The following is a 9710-nucleotide window of genomic DNA, read 5'->3' as shown; positions in this document are numbered from 1 at the left end:
GTTCATGGAACGTTACCTGTTACTAGCTAATAAAGTGTGTTGTGAGTTCCGGTAGCGCGGGTATAAGACGCGCCAAGAGGAATGGCGCAGTTAGTCCGTACCTTGATACTAAAAATAGTATAGGTGTGAATCCCAATGGATGATGATGCTCCCCTTGTGATTCGAGTCCTTTATTTATAGCCACAGTACCCTGTGCTCATTGGTGTCACGTGTTCTTCGCTACTTTCTTGTCTGTACCGCCGTAGTGACTGGAGGAGGGGATCAGGGAACAGCACTTGTTACTTTTATACTGGTTGTCTGTACTTTCCACTTTATTGCAGGAGTTTGTGGTCCGTACCTAGTATGCCAGGGTTTGTGCAGGCAAGGTGCAAGTCTTATGCGCAACACGAGCTAATCGGGTATGCGTATCATTAAGTCCCCCCAGTTCGATACTATGAGAAAGTATTGCGCATGGTGTCGAACTCAACCGTTGTCTTAATTCTGTAGAAGATGTGACGGGCAGCCATCACATCACCTGCTCCTTTCATTAAATTCTTGTTCTTCCCTTCTCTGCAGTTTCTGACACGTGTACGGTTAGGATAACTTATAGTTGTCCTTTCTTCTCCTACAAATACACATTTTCCTTCCATTTGTCATTTTCGCCTCACTTTCAATTTTCAACATGTCTTCTTACGCGGATCTTTCGAATGTTGGTTTTATTTCCTCCACCATCACGCCTCAGTATGTAGTGCATCTCGTGGAGCATTATCCGTCAATGGTGTTGTTAACGCATATTGTTCCGGGTTGTTTGGATCGTGCCAACTGCCCTCCTGCTGGTAAAGTAGCAGTATATAGTTAGTTTTTGAGCGGGGGAAACTGCGCATTCCACCCACGAATTTCTTCATGTTCGTCCTCTCTCATTTTAATATAGGTGTGGGTCAGTTAGACCCTGATAGCACTTGTCGTCTTGTTGTTTTCCAGATGTGGTGTAAGGTGCACGATTTTATTCCCACCGTGAATCTATTTAGGAACATCTTTCTTTTTGAGCGACTTGACACCGGTTGGTTCGCTTTTCGTGACAAAGCCCATTTGATGGGCCGGGGGAGGAGACTCCACCAGATTGGAAAGAGCATTACTTATTCATGGACAACATGTTTATCCCTTTGGAATTTTCAAACGTGGGCTCCTGGCAGTATGGTTACGACGAAAGTTTAAATGATGCGCCTCCTTTAAGTTTTAGCCATCAATCGATGCTGGACAAGTGTGTGGGCCACGCATTGCCATTACGTGTGTATAGTAATAATGCTTTGTACGCCTGTGGCCTATCCAGACATTGGCGGAATCCTAACTACTACCCTCAATTTAGCTGCCATCTTCAAGGTAAATAAATACTTACCTTATTTTTCTTTCAATTCTTTCATCTATTAACAGTTACATTATCTTGGCAGCAATATCTTTTGCGGAGTATTTGGAGTCTTCGTGTTTTGCATCTGTGGTTGTGGATCATATGCCATTGGGGAAGGGCTTCTCAGCCAAACGTATCGTCGCAGCTTCTTCCACTTCTGGTTCTTCGCGCAAGAAGAAGAAGAAGATAAAGATTCCTGTGCAGTATGCCGATCTTCCGAAACGAGTTCCTCATAGGAAGTTTATTCCCTTGCGTAATGACGGGCCCATTCGAAAGAAGCGAAAGGGATCAAATGCTCCTTCCTCATCAAAACGCCCCCGTACTGGTGTGTTTCGTGCTTCTTTTTCTATGTAGTTATCTGATCCTTCATTGACTAATCTTATTTCTTCAAGCAGATGGTGGGCGCGAATCTAGTGAGAAAGGAAGTACGCGCAAATCTCATCCATCTCCTATTCAAGTGGATAATGATTCTTCTATGGAAGAAGAACGCGCCAACCCTACGAGTTCCACTAAAGGTAAGAGTGCTCAAAGCCCTGTCCCAAATGATGAATCCTCCGGCGATGAGATGTCGGTGATGAGGGACACGCTGATGGGTATTTGCGCCAAGCTCGAAAAGGCGCAGCAAGCTGATATGCTTAAAACACGCCTAATCTTATTGTAGTATACTTACGAATTCGTCTACAGGAAGCAAAGTTCAGCATTTGAAAACTATTAATTATTCTGAAGATTTTAAGTTGTAAAATGGGGTTTTGATTTAAAAATAATTAAAATAAAGAAAGTAAATACGAGTTCAAATAGATAAAGGGGTATTCACTTAGATTCAATTCCCTAGGATCCGATTTGCTTTTATTAAGAACAATGTAATTAAATCCCTAAGTATAACTCTCATTAACCAAGTTCATTAATCAATTAGTAAGATAAGCTAGTGTTCCTAAGTTAGATACTAATTCTATCATGAAAGTGTCAGTTTTTCATGTTGGTCTCCCACACGCTTATGAAGAACACAATCAATCAGTTGTAACTACTCAAGATTATGATTCAGTTGAAGGATAAATCGGTGTCCCTGTTTAGGCTTCACAATTACCTACTCAATTAATGGGATTAATTAATAATCTAATTACATCGGTGTCCCTCGTGCAATTCAACCTATCTATTTATTTCTCAATAACCTAGATAAATTAATTAATCTAGTAACTCTCGTTACATCAACCAACAAACTAGTAATCAATGTGATCAATTAATGGGAGTAATTAAGAATCTCAATCAAGAGCAATTATTAATACATAAAAAAGATCTAGCAATCCTTCACCTAGGTTCAATCATCTAAACAAATACTAGGAATTTAGCTACTCATAATGATAATCAAAGCACAAAAGCAAAGGGATAAACAATAATCAACCATTGTAAAGATTAAAATAAAAGACAAGAGTTTACCAATGATTAACAATTGAAATCCTAGTGTTTAGATGCTCCAAAATATCATCGAAAGCTCAAAAATTCGTAACCCCAACTATTTTTTTCGTAAAATAAAAACTGACCCAAGTTATGGGGATAAAAGCCTATTCATAGGAGTAAAAATTCGTTGCTGGCCGACCATAAAATTGCGACCGCATTAGAGGATCTCGCGATCGCATCTCCCTGCCTCGTGACCGCATCTCCCTTTAATGCGAGCGCGAGATTTGTAGAACTTCCAAAACGAACTTCTGTAAGCATATTGCGAGCACGAGATTATAATTGCGGCCATAATAGGGTAAATTGCGGCTGCGAAATGGGTCAGAAACAGCAGCTCGACTTTTGGCTTTAACTTTTCACTTAAACTTGTTCTTTTAATACCAAAACTCGTTGAATACATCCAAAACACCCACACAAAGACTCATTAAGCTGGAACCATCATTTTTACCATATCCACGAACCAAAGTCTTCAATATTCATCATCTTATACCCGAAAACAACAAGATATCGCGAGTAATATGATGTATAAATGGAACGATATCAAATTCCCCCACACTTGAACCTTGCTTGTCCTCAAGTAAGCTTATCTTCAAAATAGTAAAAATCAATACAACGAAGCTTTTCAATAAAAATAGAGTTAAGATACTCCATTAAAGTCTTCATAAGCAACTAGCCAAACGTGTTAACTTTAACAAGTAATCGCAAGGTTCAAGCCTTCAACAAAACTTAATCTTCCAATATCGAACTTCATGATTACCCACAAGCTTCACTACCCTGAATCAAGAACACCATGTGCGGAACCAAGAAAAATTTGGCCTTAGGGAAAACAAGACCTTAATAATACCATTTTTTGCATTTTATGAATGGGAAAACAAGTTAAGTTTTTACACAAAACAAGTTTTCTGGAATTTTATAGGTTTAAAGGCTATGTGATTTCAAAGCCATCCCGGTTTTGGGACAACCGCACGGGCAATTGCCAACCCAGTATATCATCTAGGATGAACTACCTCCCAGTTTGAAGGCGATGGGATGACAACTACCTTGGGTATGAATTTTCTCGGGGAGTCTAGTGCACGACACTTAAAAGACTTTACTTTCAAGCAATGGTCTTTTGAAACTCTACTTAACTTGGAAGACTTTACTTCCAAGCTTCGAAAGACTTGACTTCCACAAAGAATATGGGAGGACTCGATTCTCCCGGAAGTGTTTAAACACTTAGTTGATTTTATTTAAGGTCCTTGGACCCTACTTCCCACGTGTCTAGCTTTTATGCTATTTTTAAGAAAATGTATAAAGCAGATCTTACATTTCCATAGTTTAAAAGGGGTATCATGGCTTTTGACCATGGCGTGTGTTGTCTAAGCAACACTAGCACGAATCCAATGCTCTTCCTAAAGAAGACAGCACATTGTGAAGCTCGAGGCTCCTCTTCCTACAGTACGATACATCGGTGTAATACATCGTGAAATGATGCATTAACCAATGTCAGTATAAAATGATGTAGATTAGGAAGTCTCCGACACCAAGTGAAATGGGCATTCGGAAGACTCAACTTCCTTTATAGATGGACTTGAATCATCCTACAATTTTGGGTTTTTATACCCTGGAAGACATTGCTTCCTTATTACACACACACTCACACAAAAGAAAATACAAAACACCAAAAATCATTGAGGTACCTGCACAATTTAACTTACAAAGGTGATAACATTTGCTTCATAAAATAACTACACTTGGCTTTTGAATGAGTCAAAAAATTTAAAATTTCCCCAATTTTTCAACAATTTTAGTCAAAAATAAGACTTAAGCCAAGTGTATTACATCCGCGAGAATTTATATCCCCCCCACACACACTTAAGATCATGTAATGTCCTTATTTACATGAAATCAGATAAATAAAGTATAAATTCGAGAGGACAATAGAGTGAATGAGAAAAACATAACTAGATGTAGAGCAATAAAATCGTGAAACGGTGTGACAGATGGCTCTGCACAGATGGCAATTCCTCGATTGTCATCACATTATAGTACCTGCAATGATTACAAAAGAACAAAACACAAAAAGAAAAATATTTTTTTTTTGATTTTTGATTTTCAAATTTTGGAGTTTTTAGTTTTAAAACACACGCACTATACAAGTTTTACATTGTACAAGTTTATTAACGAGTCTTGCACTAGACTTCACCTTCTTCTCAACTAATGCCCGGATGGTGGGTTCCCTCCTTCTTCAAACCATGGGAACCATCACTTTCACTACCATCACCAATCATACTTAACAACTAATCATCAGCTACTCTCAACTCCCTAGTCAATTCCCTCAACTTCATTTTCTCATTTTCAGATAAATTAGAAACTAACCGGAGTCTTAACTTCACATCTTTCTCATTCATCGCTTTCTTAACCCGCCCAAATAACCTTCCCATAGATCCATTAACCACAATATCAGCGGGTTGTTTAACCACGGGTTTTTCTTTAACAACTCCACCCCCAACACTTACGCTTTCTACTAGTCTCAATTTTATCATTATTATTTTCACTAGTCAACACATTTACAGAATCAATGGGTGTGGGTGGTGGTTTAACACTAAACTTTGTTTGAAAACTCAAAGTTTTACCTCTATCCCTTAAAATCAATTTACAAGTTCTTCAGTCAGTTAATGCACCTGCAGTTGCTAAAAATGGTCTACCTAAAACATTGGGTACAACCTTATCCTCCGGCATGTCAACAACCACAAAGTTAACTGAGAACTCTAATTCACCTATTTTAACCACCAAATTTTCAGCAATTCTATGGGTTTACTAATCCACTAGTTAACCAATCTAACTCCAGTATTAGTCGACTTAAGCTCATTTAAACCCAAACGTGAATAAACACATAATGGCATACGATTGATACTGGCACCTGTATCAGTTAAACACTTAAAAATTTCAGAGTCATCAATCCTACAGGGCAATATAAATGGTCCGGGATCACCTAACTTTGGTGGCATATAACTCTTCTTCAAAATAGCATCACATTCCCCTTCAAGAAACGCGGAGGAAGCCTACTCATGCTCACCCTTATTCGCCATTAAATCCTTCAAAAATTTACCATAATTGGGCATACCTTGCAAGAACATCAACCAAAGGTACATGCACACAAATATCATCATTAGTATTGATAGACTTACAAAAAGTATCCTTTGGTTGCTCAGATTGAATAGCTCTCAGATATGGAATAGGCGGCTTGTAAACTTTCAACTTAGATGAAGGTTCACCTCTTCTTCCACTTTAATCTCATTAACACTAAACTCAGGAGACTCGGTAGTCTAACACTCTTCACTTCCGACTCTTGATTAGCCAAACTAGAAGAACTCCCCGTCATCAAACTCATTAAGTAATTACCGTAGGCGGGAGTAATATCACTAACGTGAATCCAACCGTCTTTACCATTATGAGTATAAGTCAGAATAACAACATCGGAACCATAACCCTCAAAGCTAGAAATAGCATTCACCTGTGAATAAGTAGAGACCTGAAGATCTTTATTCTTCACATAACTTCAGTTGTTATTAGTCAAGATTGTTCGAGGTGGCCCATTTACATTAGGATTAGCTTGAGTATTCGAAGGGAGAGCACCCGGTGGTCTCTCCGTTAGTGATTGAGCTATACGCCCCACACCCCGTTCCAAATTTTGAATTGAGGCCTGCTGACTTCACACTTGTTGTTTTGTTGAATCACTATCTTGCCTCAAAGCCATGATGCTTTCATCTGTCTTTATTATAAAACCCCGCAATAACTCCTTTAATGAAGGAACCTTATCCACATACGATTGATTCTGATTTTGATAAATGAACCCCAGTGGTCCGTTCCTTTGATAACCCGAACTACCTCCTTGGTACTGATTATTGTATTGATTACCCAAGTAGGTCACATGCTCCTCCATTATTGACTGATTACAATCCTTTGTAAGATGTGGTCCCTGACATAACTCACAACCAACTTTCATAGCGTGCATCTCTTTAGTCATCAATTCTATTTGTCTTTTAACAGTTGCTAGTTGTGCTTTAACAGATGGGAGCTCATCACTACTTTCGATACTAGCGACATGAGATGATCGAGAAACATCCATCTCTTAGTGCCAATCATATGAGTGTGTAGCAGTTTTTGAGATGATGTTGTAAGCTTTATCCGAAGTCTTTTTCATTAACGAACCGCCTCAATTTCTTTCCTTATTGGAACATTAACACCCTTGTAGAAAATCTGGACCTTATTAAAATTGTTCAACCCGTGTTGAGGACAATTTGAAAGCATTTTACCAAACCGTATCCATGCAAGAATGTTATCAAAATTATCAACAATTTGTAACAATACATGTAGGAAGAACAAGGCATTAGTAATGGAGTTAAGCTCACCATCTCTGGAATCAGTAGATCTTCATTTTGAAATATAGTACTCGCAAACTTCATGGGTTCAATTCAAGTTTTATATTTGGAAGATGTGGCGGAGTTACTGGAGAAATCCGGATTATAATCTTATTCGCAACATCTTTACCATGGCTGTTGCACTCATGCTTGGGACAGTATTCTGGAACATTGGAAATAAAAGGTCACTCTTATACACATTAACATAACATGAATCTTTATTACGAAGTTTTTTGTACAATTCTTGGCTACCCTTGTTAGGGGAACAAGGATGTTAAGATCTGATCACTCTATGGATGGTGTTACAAGGTATGATGATGAATGTATGCTTGTTGGAGATTCCCCGAAGGTAGTACAAAGGTATCGTACTTTACGCCACCAAGATACGAAGGTAAATCATTCAGAGTGTTATGTGTTAGTAATTATGACTTAGTGTGTATATCCACTCCAGAGGTCATGCTCTCCTTTTATAGGGTTAGGCAATAGCTTCTTCACCAATTTTCTAGGCGGGATCAGTCTCCAAGGCAATCTCTGATAAGACAAAGGGGACTTTCCCTTCGGCCGACTGCAATCCCTGTTAGTTGAAGAAAGCTATCCTGCAACATTCCTCTTTTGTCATTTGGATGCTAGTGGAAGCGATTTTGGTCAACCCGCTTACTTCTCTTCTTCTGTCTAGGCAATCTTGTGACTTTAGGATGTGTTGATGCGTTTTTTGTAAGTCCCTAGACATTTATCCTACGTTTGTGATTAGTACTTCAGTTTATGGGCTACCATGATCGCTCATTATTATCCTATCTATGTTTATATGTGGTTACAGGTACTGCAAGAACGCGATATGGAAGTCTGACTATCCTAGGCTCAGTCAGACATACGCGTGAAATCTCACTCGTACGGCTGACAAGCTCATACGCACGGTTGAGTTGAGCTGAGTCATAAATCTAATCTAAGTATACATACACGAGTGAGTGATCACCCGTATGGCTGAGGCAGTCCACTCGTACGAGTGACAGCTGACTCGCACGGTTGACTCAACAGCAAGGGTATTTAAGTGTTATGTTCTTCATTTTAGGTTAAGCCTCTCATTACACACACATCACTCAGATCTGGTAGCCTTGTCCGATTCTCTCTCAACACAAATCACTCAAGAGGTGAATAATAGCTCTAGGTGTTAATCTAATCACACATCCATTGTTGTGGTTTGACTAAATTAATCTCAAAAAGCACAATATTCACTAGAATGGTTTGATTCACTAATTCCGCCTTTGTGTGAATTAAACCTATTGATTTTGAAGTTCCTAGTCATGTTTCATCATTGGTATCAGAGCATTGGTTGTGATTTTAACATCATCTAGTGATTTTTGGTGATTAAAGAGTTTGTTATTTTGGGTTTTTAAGTTTAGAGTAATTTTTGATCAAAAAGGAATCATTTTTACTTGTGTAATTGTGATTAGAGAGTGTGTTTATGTTAGTTTATGTCAAGACCCGTCCTAATCTATCCGGACGAAGTCCATATCGATTATAAACGATTCACAACAGTTAATTACATCGCGAGGTACTTGACCTCTATATGATACATTTTACAAACATTGCATTCGTTTTTGAAAAGACAATCTTTCAATACATCGAAAGTTGACGGCATGCATACCATTTCATAATATATCTAACTATAATTGACTTAATAATAATCTTGATGAACTCAACGATTCGAATGCAACGTCTTTTGAAATATGTCATGAATGACTCCAAGTAATATCTCTAAGATGAGCAAATGCACAGCGGAAGATTTCTTTCGTACTTGAGAATAAACATGCTTTCAAGTGTTAACCAAAAGGTTGGTGAGTTCATTAGTTTATCATAAATAATCATTTCATAACTTTAATAGACTACAAGATTTCATATTTCCATTTCTCATAAACATACGTCCCATGCATAGAGACAAAAATCATTCATATGGATTGAACACCTGGTAACCGACCTTAACAAGATGCATATTAGAATATCCCCATCATTCCGGGATCCTCCATCGGACATGATATAAATTCGAAGTACTAAAGCATCCGGTACTTTGGATGGGGCTTGTTGGGCCCGATAGATCTATCTTTAGAGTTCGCGTCAATTAGGGTGTCTGTTCCCTAATTCTTAGATTACCAGACTTAATAAAAAGGGGCATATTCGATTTCGATCATTCAACCATATAATGTAGTTTGGATTACTTGTGTCTATTCCGTAAAACATTTATAAAAGCAGCGCATGTATTCTCAGTCCCAAAAATATATATTGCAAAAGCATTTAAAAAGGGAGAAAATGAAACTCACGCATATAAATATTGTAAAACAGTTATTAAAACAGTGCATGTATTCTCAGCCCAAAACTATAAAGGGTAAAAAGGCAAATGAAACTCACCTAATGTATTTTTTAGTAAAAATACATATGACTATATTGAACAATGCAGGGTTGTCCTCGGATTCACG

The sequence above is a fragment of the Rutidosis leptorrhynchoides genome, chromosome 2 (assembly GCF_046630445.1).
Source record: "Rutidosis leptorrhynchoides isolate AG116_Rl617_1_P2 chromosome 2, CSIRO_AGI_Rlap_v1, whole genome shotgun sequence".
NCBI lineage: Eukaryota > Viridiplantae > Streptophyta > Magnoliopsida > Asterales > Asteraceae > Rutidosis > Rutidosis leptorrhynchoides.
Note: the sequence above shows the minus strand (reverse complement) of the source record.